The following is a 25,724-nucleotide window of genomic DNA, read 5'->3' as shown; positions in this document are numbered from 1 at the left end:
CTCCATGCTGTAGCACACTTCTGCATGTTGTAGTTACATAAGTATGTACTGTACACTGAGCACAACACTCATTACTTCTTCTGCCCCCATTCATTTGGTTATTAAAGCTGTAAGCATGGCAGTGTGTGCTTCTCTTTGCCCACAGGGAATTTGCAAACAGCCATATTTCTCTGCAGCTGAATGTCACTTCAACCATGTGGCCCCAGTCAAATGTACCATAGGGAAATGTCTCGCTGCCTAGGCTCCTGAACCCAGATTGCAATATATGGTGGTATTCAGTTTCAGTAGGTTGTTCAGTGCATTAATCTAAGAATGAAGTAAAGAATATTTGGCTTCCAAATTTTCAGGAATTTTAATATATAGTTGTACAACATTTTGGCATAGTTAGTAGAGAGTCAGCAGCCCAAGAGCACCAGCTGGTCCCATTTAGTACGCAAAACTACTCATTCAAAAAAGATTTGCACATTTGCAACACACAGTGCCTTTTTTCTACTGATATTAAGCCTAATATTTTGAAATGGGTTATCGTATATTAATTAAATTAGCAAAATGTATCACTGCAAGATATTCAGTATCTGAAACCAAATCTGTGCTGCAGCGTGAAAACAATTAAAAGTTGACATATTTAATGCTATGCATCTCAAGTGGAAAAGGTCTTATTGCTTCAAGAGGGCTAATCCTCGCAGTTTATCTTTTTTCAAAGTGAGCGAATGGCTGCAGAGAAGTAAAATATTAAATAATGATCCCTATCACCAGAGAAGTAATTGCTGTTGAATTTATAAAGAAATAAATATCTATATCCATATATTTATACATATTTATATCTATATACTAGCAAGAAACCTAAGATTACAAACACACAATCTCCTACAAGTATTCAAATCTATCAATCACTATAGGGATTCAGTGTACTGTCAGTGTGTCTAGAATATGGAACAGTATGCTACCAGACCTCAGACATGAAACTAGCTTTACACATTTCCAGAACAAGCTAAAAACATACCTAACAACAAAATGGCTCATGCATTAAATCTGTTCCTTCTTCATCATATTTCTCTAACTCAAACCAGACCACCCTCCGTTCCTTCTTAAATTCTGTCTACACATGTACTTTTGTCTTCTTCACTTTTCATCATATACCCTTTACACCTTTCATAATATAACCCGTCATATGTCTAAATAACTAAATGTGTCTGTAATTTTTCTTTGTGGAGCTTTTCTCCCCGGGCCTCTGCTGAAAAAGGGCCTTTTCGGCTCAGTCAGACACCCCCGGTTAACAAATGTAAAATAAATAAATAAAAATAAATTTCCATTATTCTCTCTAAATATATAATAATTTCTGCCTTCCATGAGACTCACATTTCATGTCTATTTTTTCTGATCAAAGTGTTCTCTTATAACCTTACATTTGTGTAATTATTATATACTAAATTACTATTCCATCGTAACTTCTCTATTAACACTTAAACTTGCTTATTCCCTTGAATACCACACTCTAATGTATTTTTTAAAACTACTCATACCTACCTATCTTATTCTCCATTCTTCTATTCTGTAAATTCTCAACACAAGGCTTCTATATTAATGTTTCTGAATATCAATACAAATTTTATTATACTGACTATTATGCTATGTATTCAATGAAACTACATTATAAAATTTGTTATTATAAATATTGATTGCATTAAATTGTTACCTTAGAGCTTTTCTCCCTAGGCCTCTGTTGACAGAGTACTCGTGCCCAGTTGGGCTTTCTCAGTAAACAAATGTCAATAAATAAATAAATAAATATACTGTATTCATCATCAGTTGAAGAAAATGTAACAATGTGTAATTGATCATTTTATATTGTCGACCTTTTCTCCCTAGGTCTCTGCTGAAAATGGACTTTGGCCAAGTCTGACCATCTCGATAAACAAATGAAAATAAATAAACACATAAATCTACCTATCTGTCTTTCGATATGAAATGTAATCTATATGTAGTGTCTGTATGACCTGATGTATACATATGTTTCAGCATGTATAGAATTGCATTTATATACTTATACCATATTTATTTGTGTTTAGCTCCTTACCAACCTCTGTGGTTATTTTTACAGATAGGTTTTTGTATAGTTAAATATTAATGGAATATTTTATATAATACTGTGAAGCCAAACTAAATAATTCAAGCATACAACTGATATTGCTAACATCCTAACAGATAGGTTCAGTGTTAACTTTACCCCCCTCTCACCCCCTAGAGGGCCCATCTCTATACTGGAAGAATGCAAAGTTCCTATAATCACGGCTGCACAAGTAAAAAACACACTCTCCAAAGCCAAGAACACAGCATCCATGGGACCTGACAATATCCCAGACTGCGTTCTACACAAACTACAGAATGAACTGGCACCCAACCTAAGTACCATGTTCAATCATAGCCTCACCTCAGGCTTTGTACCCACTGAATGGCACACCACGACGGTTATCCCACTCCACAAAGGGGGAGCCAAAATGGACCCCGGGAACTACCGCCCCATTAGCCTGATGAGCCTGGTCTGCAAGGCCATGGAATGTATCATCATGGAACTCATAAACAAGGACATTGGTAATCTCCAAACTCTGGACCCTACCCAGTTTGGATTTGTAAAAGGCAGATCATGTCTCCTAAACCTGATTGACTTCTTTGAAGCAGTCACCAAAGCCATAGATGAGGGTAAAATGGTTCACACAGCTTATCTAGATCTCGCCAAGGCTTTCAACACCATCCCCCACTCTAGAATTATAGATAAGCTCACTAAACTAGGTATAAATCCCTATGTCACAAGATGGGTTGCCAACTGGCTCACGGACAGAACCCACACTGTGAAAGTAGCGGATTCCAAATCCGACTTCAGACCAGTGACAAGTGGAGTACTACAGGGTTCAGTTCTGGGTCCTCTCCTGTTTGGTATCTACTTCTCTGAAGTGCAGGCTGACACATAAGGTCTTTGGCTAACAAAGTTTGCAGATGACTGCAAACTAGGAGCCATAATCAAAACTCCTAATGATGCGGACAAACTACAAAAGGGCCTCACTGAGACAGATACCTGGTGTCAAAGCCATGGCCTGAAGCTCAATGCCAAAAAGTGTATTGTCATCCCCTTTGGTAAAAACTCTGTACCCATGAACTACCACATAGCTGGTAGTCTACTTAATGCCAAAAATGTGATAAGAGACCTTGGGACACAGGTGGACAGTAGTCTCTCCTTTGATAATCACATTGCCACAGTGGTCAGGAAATCCTTCTACATGGCTCATCTCATCACAAAAGGATTCTCACCCAGAAAAAAAGAGGTCATTGTTCCCCTCTACTCATCACTCATTAGACCCATTATAGAGTACAACGCCCCTTTTGGTATGTACCTCACAAGACATCTACAACAACTGGAAAGACCACAGAAATACCTCACAAAGAGGATTACTGGCCTCAAACAGATGCCCTACACAGACCGTCTCAAAAAACTACAGCTTTACTCCATCACATATCACCTACTCAGGGGCGATCTCTGCCTAACATACAAAGCTATGTCAAACCCATAGCTGTTGGACATGCTCCACTTAAAGAAATCCCAATCCCTCCAAGCTACACGCTCTAGGGACCTAAACCTTGTCACCACAATAAACAGAACATGCTGGAGGGATAGATTCCTGTCCCAGAGACTTCCCATACTCTGGAACAGACTACCTATATATGTCAAACAGAGCTCCTCATTAGCACTCTTCAAGAAAAATCTTGATGATTGGATGGGAAATGGGAAATTCACCCCGCGGATCACTTCTGTGGCTCTGCTCGACAGGGGCATAGGAAAATCATTTTCCTGGGTGGCAAAAGCTAGGGTACATTTTTTGGCTAGGCTTATATAGGCCCTAGGGCCAATAGATTAGTACCTACCTATGAACCTTTGAACCAATGCGCCACTAAAGGTAATTTGTGAGAATTAAGTAGCAACACTAACATGGATGTACTGACGTAACTCAATATTTCAAGTGGCAACTTCAAGCAATGCTGAGAACACCAGAATTAAACAAATGCTGAGAACTACAAAATTAAGCAAGGTGACTCAGAATATTTTAAACCCTGGATTGCTAACAATATGTAAATGTTGGTTTCAGTGGAAAAAAAAGTATGAAAAACATGAATGTAATTGCCATGCATAAACAGAGAGTAATACATGAGATTGTTTAAGAGCATATTTTAGATTTGGATCAGATAGATACACAATGTTACACATGGACCTGTGATAACATATAGAGTATTAATAAACTATACAATTTAAGAAGACAACATAGTTAAAATTATTTTGCAGTATAGAGATTTATGATAAACTCTGTCTTTCAAGCGGGTCTATATCAGAACATCGAAGTATTAAAACTTCGAATGTTTTGATATCGAACACTATCCAGCGAATGCTAAGAATAGCGAAGCTGCAGAACAGCGAATTCTTTCCTTGGGGAAGAATTTGGTTGGCTGTTTCTGTGGCTTTGCTATTCTTAGCGCTGTGGTGGAAAGTTGCGGGTTGGGTTCAGGTAAGTCTGTGATTGTTTGTACGTTAGGGTTAGGGGCGGGTTAAGTGAGTTAGGGTTAGGGTGCGGGTTAGTCATGTGTGCGATAGTGACAGACTTTAGGGTTAGGGGTGGTTTAAGTGAGTTAGGGCGCGGATTAGGTGAGTGTGCGATAGTGATGGACCTTAGAGTTAGGGTTTGGGTTAAGGTAAGTGGGTAGATAGTAGTGTATGTTTAGTTTAGTGTAGCATTAGATGTAGGAATTTAAGTGTATGTGTGTGGTTGCTGTTTGTTTGATGAGCTTGTGTTGTGTGTATGTGTTTCGGAGCAGCAAAGTTTTTCCATGGGAAAAAATTTGCTGTTCTGAATGTTCGATATTTTCATGTTTAGGTATTTTGGGGCCGATTGCTATTTTCATTTTTCGATAACGTGATATAAATGCTTTCAAGCTAAAGGCAAATATGATATTAAGTGTTTGGCATGGATTATGCAGTTATTTTCTACACAGTTTTCATGCTTAACTATTAGTGAAAACCAGTATATCTTATTATAGCTCTTTTCAATTAAATGCTGTTTAAATGCATGCAAAAAAGCATGTCTGGTGTATCGAAGGCAATCTGAATGACTTTTGTTATTAAAGGGCTACTTTGTTTTTGCATTAATACATTAAAAGGGGGCATATAGCCCAATTTGCTGACCAACATAGCTTGGAACATATGCTTCAAAAAAATCAAACTTAGCTAAATTTTTAAGAAGAAATAAATGCTTTGCCTGCAAACAGAAGAGACAATAATCCTGAGTTTTAGAAGAGTGGCCTAGCAGTAAGCAGTATAACAAAATGCGGAATTGTTTGGCAGCTTGTTTTTATTGTTTTTTTTTTTTTTTTTTTTTTTTTTTACAGAACAAGTCTTCTCCACAGGAAATAGTTGGCAAATTCATTCAGTTTATGAGAAAAGAAAAAAAAAATCAAATGCTTGGCCTCTTAAGTCTCTGTTTAACAGCATGCAGGTAAATGTTACCACTTCAGAAACAGCATGGATTTATTTAACTGGATACTAAACCAGATAACTGAGGCATTTCATACAGCTTTGAGACTGATTCTAAAAATGAAAAGCACACAGTAGAAAGAGTTGATTGACTCACTGCAGGGCTGGACTGGGTACCTGCCAAGTTCATTCTGGAAAAATGCTGAAATGTTGACGAGGGACAGCACTGCCATTTTGATGACAGGAGGTTCAGTAATGTGGAAAGCAATCTGTAGGACATTGTAACGGCCAAACAGATACTAAAACAATGAATCACATGTGAGTGTAACTACAGATGAGCTTTGGTCTGCAGATGCTTATTGTTAAATACTTTATCTTCAAGTACATTGTTTTTATGAACAACTTCATGAAATGTTCTGCAAGAACTAAAATATACTATTTGGAAATTACTGTCAGTACTGAATGCTCCAATCACAAAATCCATATGGGTGTAATTGTATACCTTCAGATCTGCAGCCGTTTCGCAAATATATTGATTTCACTCTCAGGATTTTGCTAGGCTACAAGATAAGACTGTTAAGCTTATAGGTAACTGATGATTATTTCCGTCATAGATTAGGGTTAGTATGGCTGTTCTCTTTTCAAGTGCAGTCTTTTTTCCTTAATGATTTTGGGACTATTTTTGTCACACCTTTTGTCAACTCCAGATTCATAGGTTCATAGGTTAATACTATGTAATCAGTCTGTACACTATTACTTGTCTAGCCAATAACCAGATAGTGACCAAAGATGAGACTCAAACCCTGCACCTTGTGTCTGTAAATACTTGTTACCACCCTCTCTTATTTAACTTCATGTAGAGGGAGTGACAGTATCCTGGAATAAGCACATACTAATAGACCTGACAACATGTCTAATGCCAATGTTCTTAGACCAAAGTAATCTGTTTGACTAATCTATTTACCAGTACTTTTATCTAAAATAATATCAACAACTAGATTATCATTTCCAGGTTCTAGGCTCTGAATACATTTTTTTTCAGTTAATAATGTATTCATTCTTTGTAGTGAAACAGAAACAAATATGCTTGCAGTTTCCTCCTGAATATTACATCACCATCTCAGTGTCTGTTACAAATCAAACTTAACTAGCTTATTAAAACTTTTTATGCATTGGTCTAAGAATTAAAGGTTTCTGATGTCTATCTAATGTACTCCTAATTGCTTCAAGTTCCTGTTGTAGTCTTTAAATGCTATTACGATGTCCACTGACACTTGTATGAAAAGTTTTATCTATGTGCAAGTGCATGGAGGCGTTTGGCTTTTTGGGTGCCTAAAGTGGAACCATGTCTCAGTTTTACAGTATTATTTTTAAAACACATTAGAAGTATTGGAATGTTTGCATGTACATTGTTGATGTCAGAAAGACAGCATCCATTTATCTCAATTTGCATTTTTGTGGATGGTCAAGCTCTCCTCCAGGCTGCTACATCTTCTGTGGCTCCGAAACTAAAATAGGGTCTGTTCATATTGGTCGGGCCCTGTCTTTTGTACCAGATGGTTCAGATATGAAAGGAAGCCTGGCCATTTAACATTCTGCTATCAAATAGGAGGGTGGACTTGTGTTTATACTGCTATTTCCTCAGCTGAAATGTTGAACTGTATTTATTAAATTTTTAATGGTACCCCATGGATACTCTGTAATGAGCACAACAATATACACTCATTCAGTGTAGGACACTGATTGATTAAACAAGCTGTTGTTACAATTTGTAATTATTTTATTCCCTTTTATAGTCTTTCTGTTTTAATACAATGGAGCCTTACTATATAATAATTACTGACACTAAGCAAGGTGGTAGCTCTATGGCTAAGGTGCAACTTCCCTGGTGGATTTAATAACCAACTATTTTAAACAGTGGTGGTATGACATCTCAAACATACAGTAGGTGAGTAAAACCTCCACCTGTCATTGTAGAATATACTGTGATAACTGAAGACTGTATATCATATTCAAGAAAGTGTCTGTCCATAGTGACATAGTTTTGGTTGTTTTACACATACATTTAGGGGAAACCTTCCCTGTTCTCTCCCTCAGGACCAACAAAAGTGGCTTTCTCTTGCCCAATAGCTGCAGGGGACCAGGCTAACCTCCGATCAATAGTGGCTATAGGTGCTACACCAAAGGAATCCAGAGTAAAAGATGAATGGTCTGAGGTACATCAAATGTCCACAGCAAAGTCACCCACCTGTAGCTGAGGAAAATTGCTAGTCTGCTGTGGTAACAAAGGCTGTTTGCTTAACTTTTTATTTTCATGGCTAGAAGAAGGACTGACTGTGGGATTGATAGTTTGTTCCATGGTCAAGCCAAAAATGGTCCCTGTTTTCCAGGGGAAAACAAGCAGCAAAAGTCGATAACATTTTAAAGTCTTTAAGAGTCACTTTTTCACTCAAAAATTTTAGTTAAAAGCACCTAAAACACTTAGCTAGCCGAAAAATGTAAAACAATTACCATTTCTAAAAAAATGGTTTTCAATTACTTTAAACAACTTTTAAACTGACAGGAAAAAAATGCACTCTCATTTAAAAGTACAATACAGTCTCATGATAGTCCATTAAAACACACGTCTTGCTTTAAAATAACTTTCTGAACAAGAAAGTATTAATAAACATTTTTTTTTAAATGGAAGGTTTTTGCCCAAAGGGAACTTATCAGCCCAGCAAAGGAAAAGCACAAGCTAACCGTTGATCCTTGAAAGCCTCAGAGGAGTATACCCTTTGGTAGCAGGAAAGCTCTGAAGGGCTGGCACCCAAACCTGTCTATTTTTGTCAGAAAGTTGTGCCCATACCCGGGGAAAGTTTTGCTGTCATTTATAACAGTGTTGGCCCCATTTTTTTTTGTCAAAAAGAAACAGAAACAGAAAACTAAACGGGTATATATTCCTCCTCAAATTTCCTTAGGGGCAGTTTACTGGGTCTTGTTCAGGGATTTATTCAGGCTTTTGATCCTTCTTTATTAGTTTCTGATAAAAGAAAGAATGATACCTCTTTTCCTAGAGATTCCCAATTCTAAAGCTGGGCAGGAAAATGAAGGGTTTCTGATTCTTCCCCCTTGGGGTTTCAACTTCTTTGAGGCTTTTTCTAGAGTGTGTCAGTGTTTTCAGTGAGAGAACACTTATATTTCTTAGTCCCTCAGAAAATTTTATGAGCTGCTACAGAAGGAATTTTCTGAACCTTTACCAATCCCTTCAGCTTAAAAAGGCAAAGAGAATGTATAAAGTTACTCAGTCTTTTTAGGTTTTACACACTATTACCAAATCTTAAACAGCAGCAATAGATTTAATTAATCCAACTGCTGCTAAACAGTTAATTCTTATCCTATTCTTTCTAATAAGGATGTACTAATGGGTACGTGAAAATACTGTATTCTTCTACAAGTTTGATTTTCAGAATTGTGAATTGTCAGTCTCTTATGTTAAAGTTTATTCTAATTGTGAAAGTATGAGGGATGTTTTGTTTGCAGCTTCTTCTTGTGAGGAAAAACCTGTTTTAAATTAGTTTCTTTTATTGTACTAGTTACTGCTCACTGTTTACAGTGTGTGTATGACTCAGCTGATAATTCTTCTACAGCTATGGACTGTGGTACAGTTTTGAGGAGGTTTCTCTGAACTTCCCTATAGTATATGAATAATAAGATTTTTTCCTCCTTTGGATAAAGCTTCACCGTTTGGTTCCTTTGTTGCAGAGTTGGTCACAAGTGCAATGAGAAGACTAAGGTAAATCAGGGAGTCTTAAGATTTTTCTGCCTTCCGTTTTCAAAATGTCTAATGAATTCTCTAACTCCACATTCAAGGTGTTCCAAAAATAATTCAATAATCCTAAAACCAAGGACAGTCTAACTAGTTAGCTTGATTATTTTAGGGACCTTGTTCTCTCATCCCACCCTGGCAGTCTTTTTTTACTTACAGATAGTCTGCATCTCAATTTTTATCTTTGTCAACAGATAATTTCAGGCAAATGGGTCCTGAATATTATTCATTAAGGTTATAAATGTCAGTGACAGGATATTTCTCCTTGCCAGGGGATTATTCCTCATTCACCAGACCAGACTGTTTTATTTCCACCTGCCTTACATTACATTCTGTTCCAGGGAGTGATAGAATCAGTTCTTCCTTCCTGAATGGGGACCGGTTTTTATTCAAGGATATTTTTAGTGCCAAAGAAAGAAGATTCTTGAAGGCCAGTTCTGGATCCTTCTCTCTTAGGCATGTTTGTGATAGTGCTTAACTTCAAAATTATGTCACTTTACAATTTGTTGCCTCGTCTTTATAATTCAGTTTCCTGGTAACATTACTTTTAAAAGATGTTTATAATCACATTCCTTTTCATCCAAACTTCAGGCATTTCTTAAGGTTTTGTGTGTCTGAATCCCATTATCAGTTCTCTGCCTTACGCTTTTTACTATTCACTGCACCAAGAGTGTTCCCAAATTGTTTAGCTCCAATTATAGATTGTTACAAACTACAGGGTGTCCCTTTTTTCCCATATTTAAATGACTTGGTTATCTTTCTGCAGTCTTTCTCAAAGTGTAAGGAATCTGTCCCCTGGGTGAGATCTGTTACACAAGCTGAGATTTCAAGTGAACATCCAAAACTCATTTTTTGATTCTTTTACACACATTTGTGACCCTGGGGGTAAGCTGGACACCTTAGTTCAAACAGCTTTTCTTTCAAAGGAAAAAATAGATCTATCTCTAGATCTATTTCTATGGTTTTCCACTCAGACTTTTGTCACTGTGAGGGGATTACCTCAGGATTGTGGGTCTTGTAGCATCTACGATTCTTATGATAATCTTGGTAAGACTCCATACAAGAAAGATACAATCAGATCTGAAGGCTCATTGGTCCTAGCATCATCATTCCTTGTCTTTTCAAATCCCAATGCTTGTGTTTGTCAGTTGAGAAATTACTTGGTGGAGACAGCAAATATCCCTTAATTCAGATCTCCCCTTCTCCCTCCCTGTCTCAAAGAAGTCAGTTATCATAGAGTCCTTGGACTTTGCTTGAGGAGCAGCTTCAGGATGGATAATAGTGTAAGGTGATTGGGAGACCTAGGACAGATGTAAGGATATATATATACATATACATATACATATATATATATATATATATATATATATATATATATATTATATATATATATATATATATATATATATATATATATATATATATATATATATATGATGCTTTTCCTGATCAAGGCACTCAACTTTGGTCCTTAGGACCTCTTCAAGTTGTTTCATACAATACCACAGTCATGTAGTACATCTTCAAACAGGGGAAACCAGAGCATACCCTCTTTGCAAACTAGCCATGTTAGCTTGGGATATAACTTCTCAGCACAAACACACTCTACAGGCATCCTTCATTCCATCAGAGCAATATTGTGTGGCAGATGAGCTGTGCAGCTCAGAGCAAACCCTCATGTATGTATACTGGATGAGGGGTCTTCCTAGATTTGATCCATCTGTGGGGTGTTCCTCTAGTAGACTTATTTGCCCCTTCTCTAAATAATCAACTGGCAAGATTCTGCTCCAAGACTCCATGCAGGATGCCCTGGAAGACAAATGCCTTTTTTTCCTTGGACAGGAATGTTCCTGTATGCTTTTTCACCCTTTTGACTGATATCTAAGGTGGTTATGAAGATTCAGAAGGAATCTCCCAAGATCATTATGGTAACTCCCTTTCTGGCCCAGGCAACAGTGGTTCTCCCTTCATTTGTTAATGGCGATGGTCAATTACCAGAAGTTTACTCACAGAATGGATTCACTCATATCAGATCAGGGGTGTTTAATACACCTTGTCTCCAATCAACTTCAACTGACTGCTTGGATGATAGGTACTTAATTCCTTTTAAACTTCTGTTTACTGAAAATGTGCAGCAGGTACTAATGGAGGCAAGAAAGCCTGCTACTAAAAGTCATATATTAGTAAATGGAAAAGGTTTTCTAGTTGGTGACAACAACATAATCAGCACTAATTCAGGATAAGTAGTTCTCCGGTTTTATAATATTTGTGTGAGTTACTTTTCTGTGGTCTTTCTTACTCCTCCATCAAGGTTCATTTATTTGCTATTTCAACATAACAGTTCAAAGACCCTCCTCTTTCAAGGTATTCTCATGTCCAAATGTTTTTGAAAGACGTTTTACTTAAAAGGCCTCCAAGAAAATTGTTGGCCTCTTATTGGGATATTATTTTTTTATAAAAAAGCTAATCCTCCATTTGAACCACCTAATTTTCCTGAATTGAGGTTCTTAACATGGAAAAACAATTTGGCTGATTGCACTGATGTCTGCAAGAATAGTATCAACCCTATTTTCTTTTTCATAGAGACAGGGTTTTTTAAACATTTAATCAGATTTTATGCTTAAAGTTGTATCTGAGTTTATTTTAAGACTAACTATCCATTAATTCCTTTGTTTTACTGATTCTTAATATGAAAGAGACAGGATACTCCATACCTTGCATGCCCACTGACAACTCAGGTACTATCTTGACAGAACTAAATCTTTCAGATCTTTGGCTCTGTTTTTCATTTCTTATGAAGGTAAGAAGAAGGGACACTTTGTGTCAATACACACTATGTCTAAATGGTTTTCTAAGGCTATTGTATTTTGTTATACTTATCAAAACAAAACTATTCCAGCAATTCCCACTATACCAGGACATTGGCTTCATCTACGGCTTTTTGGAAAGAGTTGAACTCTAGATGTATTCTAGAAGCAGCAACATGGTCCTCTATGCATACTTTTACAAGGCATTGTAAGCTTGATTCCTTCTCTAGGTCTAGATCCGGCTTTGCTAGTACCTTTTCCAGGGGTTCCTGGACCCTGCACCTTTCACCTCCCAGAATTTGTCAGCTGTGGTAATCTACTCATATAGTTTATGCTACTGCAACTGTGATCAGTATGAAGAACATAGTACAATTGTATAAGTAAATGTACCATAACAGTAGATGTTCAAATGAGCACTGCTACAGTAGCCGCTCCCTTCTTTCATCCGCCTTCTTTTTTTTGGTGTGTTGTTTATGCCAGTGTGGTTATTTATTTTTTCTTGTTTCTAGCTTTCTCCTTTCAGGGCTCAGCCGCCATTTCTCTGTTGACATGAAAGCTCTGATTGGCTTGGCAATCAAACCTGTCTTTTCGGTCAGCTCAGTTTGAGCTGACTAATGGTTTGGCTGTGTAGAAGATGCCCTGAAGCTCTGGAAGCTGCCTGGCTGTTATATAACCAATATAGCTAATGCTACTGCAGCAGTGATCATTCGAACATCTGCGGTTATGGTGAGTTTACATGCACAGCTGTACTTTTCATTTTCTACAAGAGCCAGAAATCTCCTTTAATGAAGAGTAGCAGTAGGTCTTAAGCTTGTCTATAACTAGAAACTGTACTGAAAGCCTGCAGTGCATTTGTTAATTGAAAACCTTAAATCAGCATATGCTGTTTACTGCACAAAATGTTGACTATGTTGTGCCATTTCATCTTCAATCTTTGTTATACATGGCTAGGGTATCATTAGGAGAGAAATGAAACTATCTGTGGAAAGTATACTTTTCCCATATAATCCCCATTCAGTTGGGTTACATAGAGTCAACTAATTGTACTACTTTAGCGGGAAGAAAAACATAGTCCCTGGTGAGTCTTATAAATTGATGTAGGAAATTGAATTTCTTCAATTGGTCAGTTATTAGTTTGCTCGATAGTCAAATTTGAATGAGTTTGTAAAGTTACTCAGCTTGATCTGATTCTTTTAGCTGGAGCTGGTGAGACATGGTTTCAGATTTTGTTTATGTGTTATATACAGACTCTAGGGATGCAACTGAATATAACTGAATGCTCATTTCTTCTTGAGAGCTCTTCATCTGATATGTACAGTTCTAAGGACATAGATCTCAGACGTTTTACTGCTGAATGTTTTTGTGGCTAGAGAAAATTATCAGGTTTGCTTCAATTTACACAAATCCCTTACAGTAATAATACTACCCAAAAATGGCCTGAAATCTGCACCTAGTACCCTTGCAGGCAATCGTGGTAGGGCAAGCAGTGTTATTTTCTTTACTGAAAAATAAATAAAGAAGTGTCCAGTATGCACATTGCTTAACTTTCTGTTAGGTGCCTTCCCATGATTCACTGGGAAATAAAAGAGCAGAAAGCCCAGGAATGTCAAATTTTATGTAGAGAACTGCAAATTAGGATTGTGGTAATGTGAGGTATTTTTCCTTTAATTCTGGTTGACAACCAGACATAGAGTTGACAGCCACAGCCACAGGGCTACACACTGTATATGGATGAACGCAGTCATAGGTGTTGGAACCATAGGGTGAGGGGGGTGAGATCCTCCCCACTTTAAAATATGCATTCAAATTGTGGCAAGCATAGAGATTACATGGAAATATTCACACCATTGTTTTCAAGGTAACAACAAGCTCAGGCAGCTGAAAAAAGATGATTTGAGTAATAAAACTTCTTTTGGCTGCCCGAGTTTAAGCTAACCATGGAAATACCTGTACCAGTGTTTTTTGAGGCATACCAATCAACTTTTCCTCTGGAATTTTAGACAAAACCAAAAATAACATGGAGAATGAAAGCTGAAAAACAGGAATGATTTTAAACATTATTAATTCTTTAAAAAATGTAATACAGTAGGTTGTGCATCAACGTGCATTTTCTAAATAACAGAACTATAAAATTTTAATGTCTGGCATTAGTGACTGGCTGTAATCCATAGCATACCTCTGAACTTTTGTTTAAGAATTCCGGACATAGCTGAAAATAATGGGGGGAGATAAAGGGCCAAAATCAGGGACACATTTTAAATATTGCTCTTACAAACTTAGAGCATTGCAAGAATAACAGGTTTTGCATTAACTTGAATTTCCTGAAGGATATGAAATATCAGACTTAAACGACTTATTATTTAGTTAGCACAATCGTCAAAGGTCTGCTAGAAACCCACAAATTTTACGAGAAACAGATCAAAATATGAGGCAATAATCTGGGCATTCTGTGAAATTCTGGAAAATTCAAACATTTTATGAGGGGGCAGGACAAAAATATTAGGCAGAATCAAGAAAATTTTGCAAAATTCTGGACAGCTTATTTATTTATTTATTTTTTACTGTTAGTTTACCAGGTAAGTGGTCTGGTCTATTGACCCCTTTCACCCACATCCTGGGATCAAAAGCAGTAAAGACAACAATTTATATAGATACAATAAGACATGATATTCATGTAAATACTTTGTACAGTTGGGAGGTATGTTCTACAATTAAAGTTTGATTTTCATAAGTTGATGCAAACCTACGTGTTTATTGCCTTTCACCCAGTGAATATTTGGATAGGTTTTGGTCTTCCAATTTAATAACCTGTTTTAAGCAGACTTTTCCACAGAGGTACATTTCATTGGAGCTAGACTGACTTCCTGGTGGCAATCATGTTGCAGTATTTAATTATTCATTCATTCTCTTAGACCTACTTTAAGCTGGTCAGGATCATTATGGGGGTAGCAGAGATTTCCTGACAAGCTATGGGAGTGAGCCATAAAAACAGTTTAGATTCATAGATATTCCAAGGCCAACTAGTCTTATGACCATACATGCCTTGCCAGTACCCTCCCTCAGGCAGAGCTACCTTTCTGCAGGAGGGCAATACCAGTCAGGCTGAGTAAATATGTGGATACCCATCGGGTCATCTTGTTTATGGTTATACTAAGATAGTGAATCACACTGCCTAACGTGTAGATGAAGTTTATTCCAAAGGTTTGGGAGGCACTGCCTTACACTGTGCCATATTTATCTGTTAGTGAAGATGTAGGTCCCTGGTTCTAGTACTGGTGGCGATATTGGACTCATAGAGAAACATAAGATCTAGATCAACTGGGTCTCTAATGTGCAATAAGTAAGACGAAGATCTCCCTCCAAAAAGCTGTACGACACTGAATAAAGGGATAAAGCTTCCAGCCTATCTTGGTAGCTTTGGGACTTTAGGCCTATGATTGCTTAGGAACCTTTGGGGTCTTGATAATTGTTTTATATGATTAATGAGATACACCCCTAAGGGGGTACTGTATTCAATCATTTTCCTGATCAGTACTGAATATAAGCGAGTGATTACCTCTTTAGAATGTGATGATATTCCTTCGGCAATTAGAGGGACTAAATAAAGCACTTCCTGAAAATTATTGTCAAGTGATGGTCAAAAGGGAGAAAACTATTAGCCCAAGTACCTATGTCCTTGAAAATTTTTCCTTTTGTAGTGGTGTGTTGTCTATACAGTATGATGAAGGGAGGGTTGTCCACAATATTTTTATTGTGTAATAACTTGCAATACAAGCCACATTCCATTCAATGGACAAAATGGTCCCTAGCCTACCACTGCTTAAGCCTCTAAGTGCAATATCTACTGTACAATACTAAGTGCTACTATAGACAGACGTACAAAAACTGTAATTATGTCCTAGTCTTGTCAATGTTAATGTCATATATAGACTCTGTAGTTCTGTTTTGTTCAATGTTAATGTATATGAGTTTGCAGTTCTATTTTTTTATATTTATAATGTATATTTTTTATGTTTTTTGTCTGCAGATTGAGCTCAAAGCAACAACATTTTGTTTAGCTTGCACTCATATGTGGGTCTAAATGACAGTAAAGTTTACTTTGACTTTTGCTTTAGCATTTAGCTTGAGACCAATTTTAGTACATAAGTGTACTAGAGAGTTCATTCAGGAGAGTTTGGGGATCATAGGGTGACTTAACAACAACCTCCAGTTTACAGTCTGCAAACTTTGTTAGCCAGAGGTCTTTGTTGTCCACTTGGAGATCTGAGAAGTAAATGCCAAAAAGGAGATATCCTACTACTGAGCTTTGAGATGACACCACTGGACACTTTCATACATTCTGATGGAGCATCTGTAACTCACACGGTGTGGGGTTTCTTTCTTTCACCAGTTTGTTATCCAACTTACCACATATGGGTTGATTTATTTAAAGCAATTAGGTTTTGTATGATGCCGGCATGGGACATGGTGTTGAAAACTTTTTCCTGGTCAGCATACACCATGTGTAGTGTATGGGCATTATTGACAGCCTCTGTAACCCTTTTGAACAGTTAAACTACTTAGGACCATGTCTGTAAGGGCATGGTCTGTAATGTTATGTAGTAGTAAATAAAGGTACAATCAAACAGATTTTTGTATACCAGAAATCTGACCAAAACAAGCATCTTGCATGTCTTTTTTTTCTTCACCAGATGTCACAGTGTGATAAAATATTTTATGGAGTGTAACAAACCTTGTTGATAGGCTGTGCATTGTAATTAAATGGGTCAGTCCCTAGCAGTACTGAATGTTTTGAGTTTGGCCTTTGATGAATTAAAACCCTTGGAAAAGGACTCCGATGCCCACTCACTGTCCACTGTCCCCTCTGCATACCCCAATTGTGATACCTACTTTCCCCATCATGGCCTTGTCACACCAGTGAGATTACTTTTTGTCTTGCTTTCTCATACTCTGATGTACTCTTCAGATCTTTACTACATTCTTTCAACATATCTTAACTGGCCAAGATTGCACCATAATAAATAAAGAGGAAATGGTCAGACTAAGCCAGGAGTTTTAGATCCCCAGAAACCATTGGGTTCTGGATGTTCTACATTGCATTTTGGAGCTTTTTTACAAACCTTTTGAGCCTGAACAAAAACTGTGGTTAGAAAAAGAAATGTATTCCTACTTTTCATTTTCTTGTGGTATCCTTTCAACACTCCCAAAACAGTCAAGACTGCACTGTAATAACTGTGAAGGAAATATTAGAAATATTAGAATTAAGCTGATAGTCTGGAGGCTGCAGGTCTATATCAGAACATCGAAGTAGTAAAACTTCGAATGTTCTGATACTAAACACTATTCAGCGAATGCTAAGAATAGCGAAGCTGCAGAACAGCGATTTTTTTCCTTGGGAAAGAATTTGGTTGGCCGTTTCTGTGGCTTTGCTATTCTTAGCGCTATGGTGGAAAGTTTTGGATTAGGTTCAGGTACGTGTGCGATTGTCTGTACGTTAGGGTTAGGGGTGGGTTAAGTGAGTTAGGGTTAGGGCGCTTGTTAGGCATTTGCGCGATAGTGACAGACTTTAGGGTTAGGGGTGGTTTAAGTGAGCTAGGGTTAGGGCGCGGGTTAGGTGAGTGTGTGATAGTGACGGACCTTAGGGTTAGGGTTTGGGTTAAGGTAAGTGGGTAGATAGTAGTGTATGTTTAGTTTAGTGTAGCATTCGATGTAGGAATTTAAGTGTATGTTTGTGGTTGCTGTTTGTTTGATGTGCTTGTGTTATGTGTATGTGTTTCGGAGCAGCAAATTTTTTCCATGGGAAAAAAATTGCTGTTCTGAATGTTCGATATTTTCATGTTTAGATGTTTTGGGGCCGATGAAATAGCATTCACTGTTTTCATCTTTCGATAACGTGATATAAACGCGAGGCTGCTTGGGCCACAGAAACCATGGGGTTCTAGATGCTGTGAGGTACACTATCCAGCCCATTGCTAAAATCAAGGCCTGGAATAAAATCATGATTATGTAAAGAAATTCATTCTTATTTTTCCTTTCATGGAAGAAATAAGTTGTGCCCAAGACTTAATGAAAAAGTAGTTCCCAATAAACTGAGAAGAGAAATGCATGCAAAGATACATGAATCATGTTTTAGAATAGTGCCTGTCTCTCTGTCAAAAGAATAAAAAAGATAGTTACCTTCTGTTTATCTCATTGATGTTAGATTGGGATGAAATTGAATATAAATGGCCACTGTCCTACTTTTCTAGTTGCTGATGTCACACATCATGCCGTTTGCCTCTTCACCTCCAAAAGGCAGCCATCTTCTCTGTATCCAGCTGACACCCAGAATATTGTGACATATTTAACATGATCCAAGTTATATTTTCACAATATGCCTCCTTACCCTTAACCCTCAAAGTTAGCTACCTGTATATACTTCTGATATGTGATTTTTTTATGAAAAGTGAAAAAAAAAGTAATGTATTGCAGCCTGTTGCTCCTAGACAATACAAAGCCTGTAAACAAGCTATAGTAATCTTGTGTTCACACCTCCAAGGTTTGATTGTCCGAAAAGTTAAAGATATAATGACCACACAGTCACAGCTTCACCCAAGCTGTGGAGACCTTCTGTGCATACCTCTGAGGTTTAATTGTGAGGAAAATTAGAGAAATGACATATATATATGGCTACTGGATCAGATACTATGCAGGTGCAATACTAACTTCATTTGTCATTTTCTATGAAATTTCTTTCCAGTAATTCCAAATGTAATGCATATTTACACTATATACATCACGAGTCATAGATGTGCTTCTGTTTTGGCAGTAGACAGCTAAAAATCCCCTGCCCTTTTAGATCACTAAATGACCCTTTTTCCTTCTTCCCCTTCAGCTTTGGGCACCTCTGAAACAGCTTGTCATTTGCTCATTTTAAAGTCTGATTGCACTGCTGTGTGTAAAACAAATTTAAAACTCTCCCTGATTATGGAGCCAGTTTATGACTGACTCATGTTTCAGTCTATAGGCTAGTATAATTTTTAGTTTCCTGGCAATTTATTAAGGATTGCAAACACTAAATGGGTGGTGAGACTTGTTATGGACGAACAAAATTTATCATCTTGTTTGACCATTTTAATGTCTGGATGAAAGCAACTTGTTGATCGATCAGTTTAAAGTCTGCCTGTATTACTTTCTGACTATTGTTTGCATGTGAAACAAAGTTGAAAACTCTCCCAGATTTTGCAAACTGATCCTGAATTACCTCATATTTTGGTCTGTGCCTCATAAAATGCTTGTTTTTCTGGTAAATCATTGAGGACTGCAGTCACTAAAAAATGGCAAGAGTTTTGACTTTCCACATTTCATATCCTTCAAAAATTCAAACCAAAGCAAACCTCCTAATTTAGTAACTTTTTGGTCACCCACAAGATGGTAGCTGCAGTTTTTAATTCTACTAAAACTGGACTCAAGTGTAGTAATTATGGTAATGAGGCACTTTCACATGATGACCTCTGAACTGTGCTATAACATGATGCATTATCAGTCCTAATTCACAAAAATGAGACCTGTTTCCACTGTGTCCTGGGCTGGGTGGTCATGCATGATGTGCATGTGTTTGTAGCCTGACCATGCTACTGTCACTTTGCATCATATTACTGACCACATGTATTATGCTACTGTTAATGGGCATCATGTGGCCCTATGTCCCACTGAAACATATCGTATGGCATCTACATATGACTACATCTATATATATATATATATATATATATATATATATATATATATATATATATGATACATCTGTATCTACATGTGACTGTGCACACTCACCTACAACATTTCTCTTTGATTACACCTAAAGAATAGATATGGCCTCAGCAGGCACAAATCTAGCAGGACTCTCACCTGGGCTGGTAAATCAGGGAGTGTAAAATCTGTATTTAGATGCATGTTCCCAGCTTACCAAGGAAGTGAGCGATGCTACCTGCATAACCTGTTGTGGCCCATTGTGCTAGTATACGTATAGTGACTTTAGACGGTGTTACCCAGGCCTTCTCCACTAGTGGAAAGAAGAGGTTAGCTAGTGAGAACAGCTATTTTATTGTAATAATTCATTTAATCTTTTGTCACTGTGTATCAAGCCAGTACCTGCAGCTGTAATTGCCTTTTGTTGTCACGGATATACTGTGCTCATTAATGTTTATTGTATGTTTTCCAGAGTTAAAGCAGATCAAAGAAAATAGGATGGCATACCAGATAATGTTTGGCAGGGTAAGTGTAGTGTATTACTAACATTAACTGTACAGAATATAACTAACAGCTTGTATTAGTGTCTCTTTTTTGCTTTCCTTCATTTTTTCTTTAATTGTTGTGTTATTTTGCTTTTCTATATTTCTTTTTTTTGAAGGATCAGCTGTGCTCCAGACAGAGGTGAGGCATGAGCCACTGCATTTTGCACTGGCTACCATGCCTACTGCTGGGCCCCTGCAGATTGGTGAAGATCATGCTATGACAGGTGACCTGAAGGCCTCACTGGTGATTTCCATGGTTGCCTGTTGGAGGAGGATGCTTCTTATTTGGAAGGAGTGCAGAGGGGTCCTCTTGAGATGTCTTGCAGAAAGCATGGTGTTTGTTGAGTTCTCATGTGGAATGATGGCTGAGTACCTACACTGGTGACACGAAACACATGTATGGCTTACAGACTCACACAGCCAACCAGCCACGACCATTGAGTTATGATTAGCAGGTCCTGCTCATGATGTCAGACAGAGTTTACAGAATTTTTGGGCCACAGAGATGACTGCCATCTGGAAGAGGATCTCTTTTTCCTGGTTTGGTAATCCTTTTTAACCCCTACCTGTCTTCCACTATTGTGTTCACCATCTTTTTGTGCCATTCTCCATGACCTGTGTGTTGTTCAGCCCTCCCCATCACCATTTGTAACCCCATTTGTTAGTCTGTGTCTCATCAGTGTTTCTCCTCTTCTGTGTCACTAGCTTTCCCACCAGCCTTTGTCTGCATTCTGTATTTGTTTTTCTGATTGTGCTTCTTTCTCCTTCTTCTGACCCATGCTGTCTTCTTGTTAGCTCCCCTCTCTACCCTACCTCATTAATAAATTGTCACCTGTACTCACAAAAGTATACCCTTTCCCCGATGCAACATTGTCCTTCTATGTAATCTTCTACTTGCTGTTCTCCATTTCATTGTGTCACATGTCCTATTTACTCCCACTTCATGTGATATAATGGGTTAGCACTGTGCTATGGTGCAGTTGAAGGGGCTGCCCACTGTACCAATGTGACAGCTCTGAAGCACTTTGATGCAACAGATGAAAGCACACAGCATGAAGCACACAACAAGTTTGTTGTTTTCCCTTGCATCCTGTGACCTTTCATAGCGCATTTAGTCTAGTGGCATGGATATCATCACAGCTGTGATGATTCATCATGCAGCACTGCCCCCAGCACAGCTGTGTTATGCCAGCACTTATTATTGCCTAATGCTCGTGGGGGTCATGCCATGCTAAATCCATTGCCCTATTTGATTGTGCATAATCCCCCTATTTCCATTCTACTACCACATTGTTAAGATTCCTGGATACTCTGCATCCACGCTGGAAATCTGTAAGCTTAAAATTTATTTAATTATTTGTTTAATTTATGTGCTGTGACAATCCAGGCAAACCACATGGCTTTACACAAGGACACATTATCTCACTGCACTGACAAATTACATCTGAGGGGAATAAAATATAATATGTGTATCTATGTTCTTTTTAGCAGATGTCATCACAGCATTTGAATCAGTCTTTCTTTGATACCTGCTTTTTGACATGGCCTCCCAAGACATATCTAATAATTGCATCTCCTGGTTCTCATGTTGCATTACATTTCATTCCTGCACTGATAAACTTTTCTTTTTCTAGTTTTCACTCTGTTTCCTTAACTCTGGAGTCATATAATATTCTCACAGGTTTTAAATATGCTAACAAATGACATCTTAATCTCAGTGTTTCAAATGACCTGGTCTTCTTTATGGTTAAAAGCATACCATTTTGCTTACACCCCAGTGACCTAATGGCATTTGTTTAACTAACTCCTAAGTCATGCATTCCTAAACATCAGCTTTGAAAAAACTAGGGCCACAGTTTTGGTATCCATGCTAGGTTATGCATCTTCTTATTTGCCTATGCATTTTTTACTCCCCATATATGGGAATCATTAGCAGTGTAACACTTTAAATACCCAGCTATGTCTCTAACAGACATTATCCTTTTTCTTTCAAATCAGCTTTATGCATTTCAAGTAACAGTCAGTTCTTAAGAAAAGATAATCTGCTGTATTTCTATTCTTTTCTTGTATAAAATCAAAAGTTTCCTCAGCTGAGTTAAAGTGATGCGTAATGCAGTAGTCATGAGTCATGCATTTCTGTAGTGTACATACTTGGAAATTATTGGAAATAGTTTTTCTTTAGTTTGCACTTCCCTGTATTGTGACTGAACACTGAATTGGGTCCAGTTTGGATCAGCTAATTTTCTAAACTAGCAAATAAGTACAAAATACCATAACACTAAGCTGCTTAGATAGTCTGCCTTTTTATTTGCTGTTTTTACTTTAGTCATGCATTGATATATACTGAGTTCTACAACTTCCAAGAGGCTTAGTTTACACATATTATGTCACTTTTTGGTATACTGTCTGGCGTTTTCTTTTTCATGGGTTCATAGATATGTAGAGGCTTGTATTTTGGCCCATCTACCATAGTGAAATAGAGACTCCAAGGCTCTTGAACCATATACTCCTACATTGACTAGAATAAGCAATGCCCTTAAACCATGTACTCCTATATTGACTAGTATAAGTAACACCCTTGAACCATATACTCCTACATCGACTAGTGTAACACCCTTGAACCATATACTCCTACATCGACTAGTGTAAGTAACACCCTTGAACCATATACTCCTACATCGACTAGTATAAGTAACACCCTTAAACCATATGCATCAACTAGTATAACTCTTTCTAAAAGACCGTTAACATAAGTGACTTCCTAATGTAAAGTGGATAGCTGATCTAATGAGATGGAATAAATTGTACTATAAACATTCGGCACAAATGGGTTTTACATGCTGGAATGTCAAACAGGAGTCCATTCATTTTCTGTTTTTTTTTTTTTGAGGAAGAATCTCGTTCTAATGCCAGACTTATTCTTAATATCTCACTGTAAAGGCCCTATAGGCCAGACATAATGTTTCTGTAACATAACAACAGCCTATACTGTACAATTTTAAATACTGAAACCTAGATCATAACAAATTTTCTCTACAAGCAGTAATCCATGCAAAATTCCTACATACAATTTCAAGTAGGGGGATTCCTGGTGATGTAGTGGTTAGGATTTGACACTCTCACCACCATGACTCAGACATGATTTCCAGTCAGGGAATTTCAATGCATTTTTTGGGGGGAGTTGGCATGATGATTAAGGTGTTAATTGACTCTCACCTTTGGGAGAAATTGGCTAGGATTAAAATGGCCCACAGGGGCAGCTAGCCTAGTACTTACCTATGAGCTTATAAGTATCTGTAAATCAGTTTTCTTGGAGCAGCAGAATCCTGAATTGTACTGTAAGTCCTATAATAGTCTTATAAAGACTGGTAAGTATAGCTGGGTCCCTTAAAGGGAACACTTTAAACATAAAACATATATATATAACATTAAAAGCAAATCAAACTAGACAAAGCCAATTACTATAAAAACATGCAGGAAAAACATGCTCATAACCCCCAGAAATTTTGGGTCACATTAAATAGCATACTCCGCCCAGAAAAAAAACACAACCCCATCCCCAGTGCTACCTAGCAATCTTGAAAACATTCCCACACAATTCAACAAATTCTTTACCGAGACTGTCCAAACCCTGGCCAATGCCCAATACAGTACCAGTAATCCCACATCAACAAATACCCCCACCCTTCTCAACACTCAACTCAACATCTCCACTTTCAACCTCCACCTCGTGTCCACCAGGGTAATTTCTAAGCTCCTCAAAAAACTAAAACCAACCACACTAGCAGCCGATAAGCTTCCATCAGACTTCCTTCAGATATCAGCTGATGCCATAGCCTACCCAGTCTCTATTCTCATAAATAGATCACTGCTGGAAAACACCTCTTGGAAAATGTCACACATCATTCCACTACACAAAGGGGGAAGCTCCTTAGAGCTGACCAATTATCGTCCAATTGCAATCCTATCACCTCTGTCCAAAATATTAGAAAGAGTGGTTCACACTCAACTAATGCAACACCTCAAAGATAACAACCTTCTCTCTGGTTCACAACATGGCTTTAGACCATCTCACATCACCACCACAGCCCTCCTATCATTCACAGATATAGTTAACCACCACAGAAACAATGGTCTGTTTGTATCCTCCATATTCTTAGACTTATCAAAAGCCTTTGATATGGTTAACCACAGCATTCTTCTCAATTCTCTATCTAGCATAAACATAAGCCCCTCCTCTATTGCTTGGTTTAACAGCTACCTATCTGGCCGTCAACAAATGGTTCTCTGGAAAGATCAACTATCTCCCCTATTGCCAGTTACCATAGGAGTCCCTCAAGGGTCTATTCTCGGTCCCTTACTGTTCTCCTTATATACTAACCACATCACTTTATCCTCACCCTCTGTGTCAGTAGTACAATATGCAGATGACACCACCCTTATTTGCACCACTTCCACACTACACGAACGTCAATCCTTAACCCAGAACTACTTCACTCTCGCAGAAACATGTTTCACCAATATCAAACTTCTTCTCAATCCCCAAAAAAACAAACTTATTATATTTGGCCCAAGAAAATCACCACCTCTAAGTGATAGCTTTTCCATCAAATCCAAAGACAACACTCAAAATCAGCCCTACCACACACACAAAACCGCTAAGTGTTGAAATTGACAACAATCTTAAATTCGACATCCACATTGCTCAAACCATCAAGAAGATTAACAAAAAACCTGGACTCCTTTATAGGAATGAAAACTTTATTACTAATAACACCAAAGCAACCATTGCAAGGACCCATCTCCTATCCATCCTCTTATATGCCTCTCCCATCTTAACTAAACTCTGGCAAACCAACCTAAATAAAATGGAATCTTGTTACGACAAAATTGCTAAATTTGCTACCAAATCCCCTTATAGGTCTAATCATTGTCTGTCACTTAAGCAAGTCAACTGGTTGGAGCTACCTCATATGCTACTACTCAACCAACTATCTACTGCTCACAAACTCTACTTTCCCAACCTAACCCCTGCACTACAGGAACCGATACAACCACACATCCCCACTAGAACTCTTAGATCCAGCAACCAAAACCTCATAAAAATCATCAGGCATAGAAATGATGCTGGTAAATCCTTTTTTGCCAGCACCACTGCCAAAAAATGGAACACCCTACCAAGCCCTACAACCTCTACCACCTCCACTACTCAGTTTAAAAAACTCCTGAAAAAAATTTTCAGAATAATTAGCTATGCTCATGCCATTCACCAGGCTAACTATTAAAAAGGTAACTCCTCTGTACCCCAACTACTCTCA

Source organism: Protopterus annectens, chromosome 2.part0 (genome assembly GCF_019279795.1).
Source record: "Protopterus annectens isolate FY-2018-M chromosome 2.part0, PAN1.0, whole genome shotgun sequence".
NCBI lineage: Eukaryota > Metazoa > Chordata > Ceratodontiformes > Protopteridae > Protopterus > Protopterus annectens.
Note: the sequence above shows the minus strand (reverse complement) of the source record.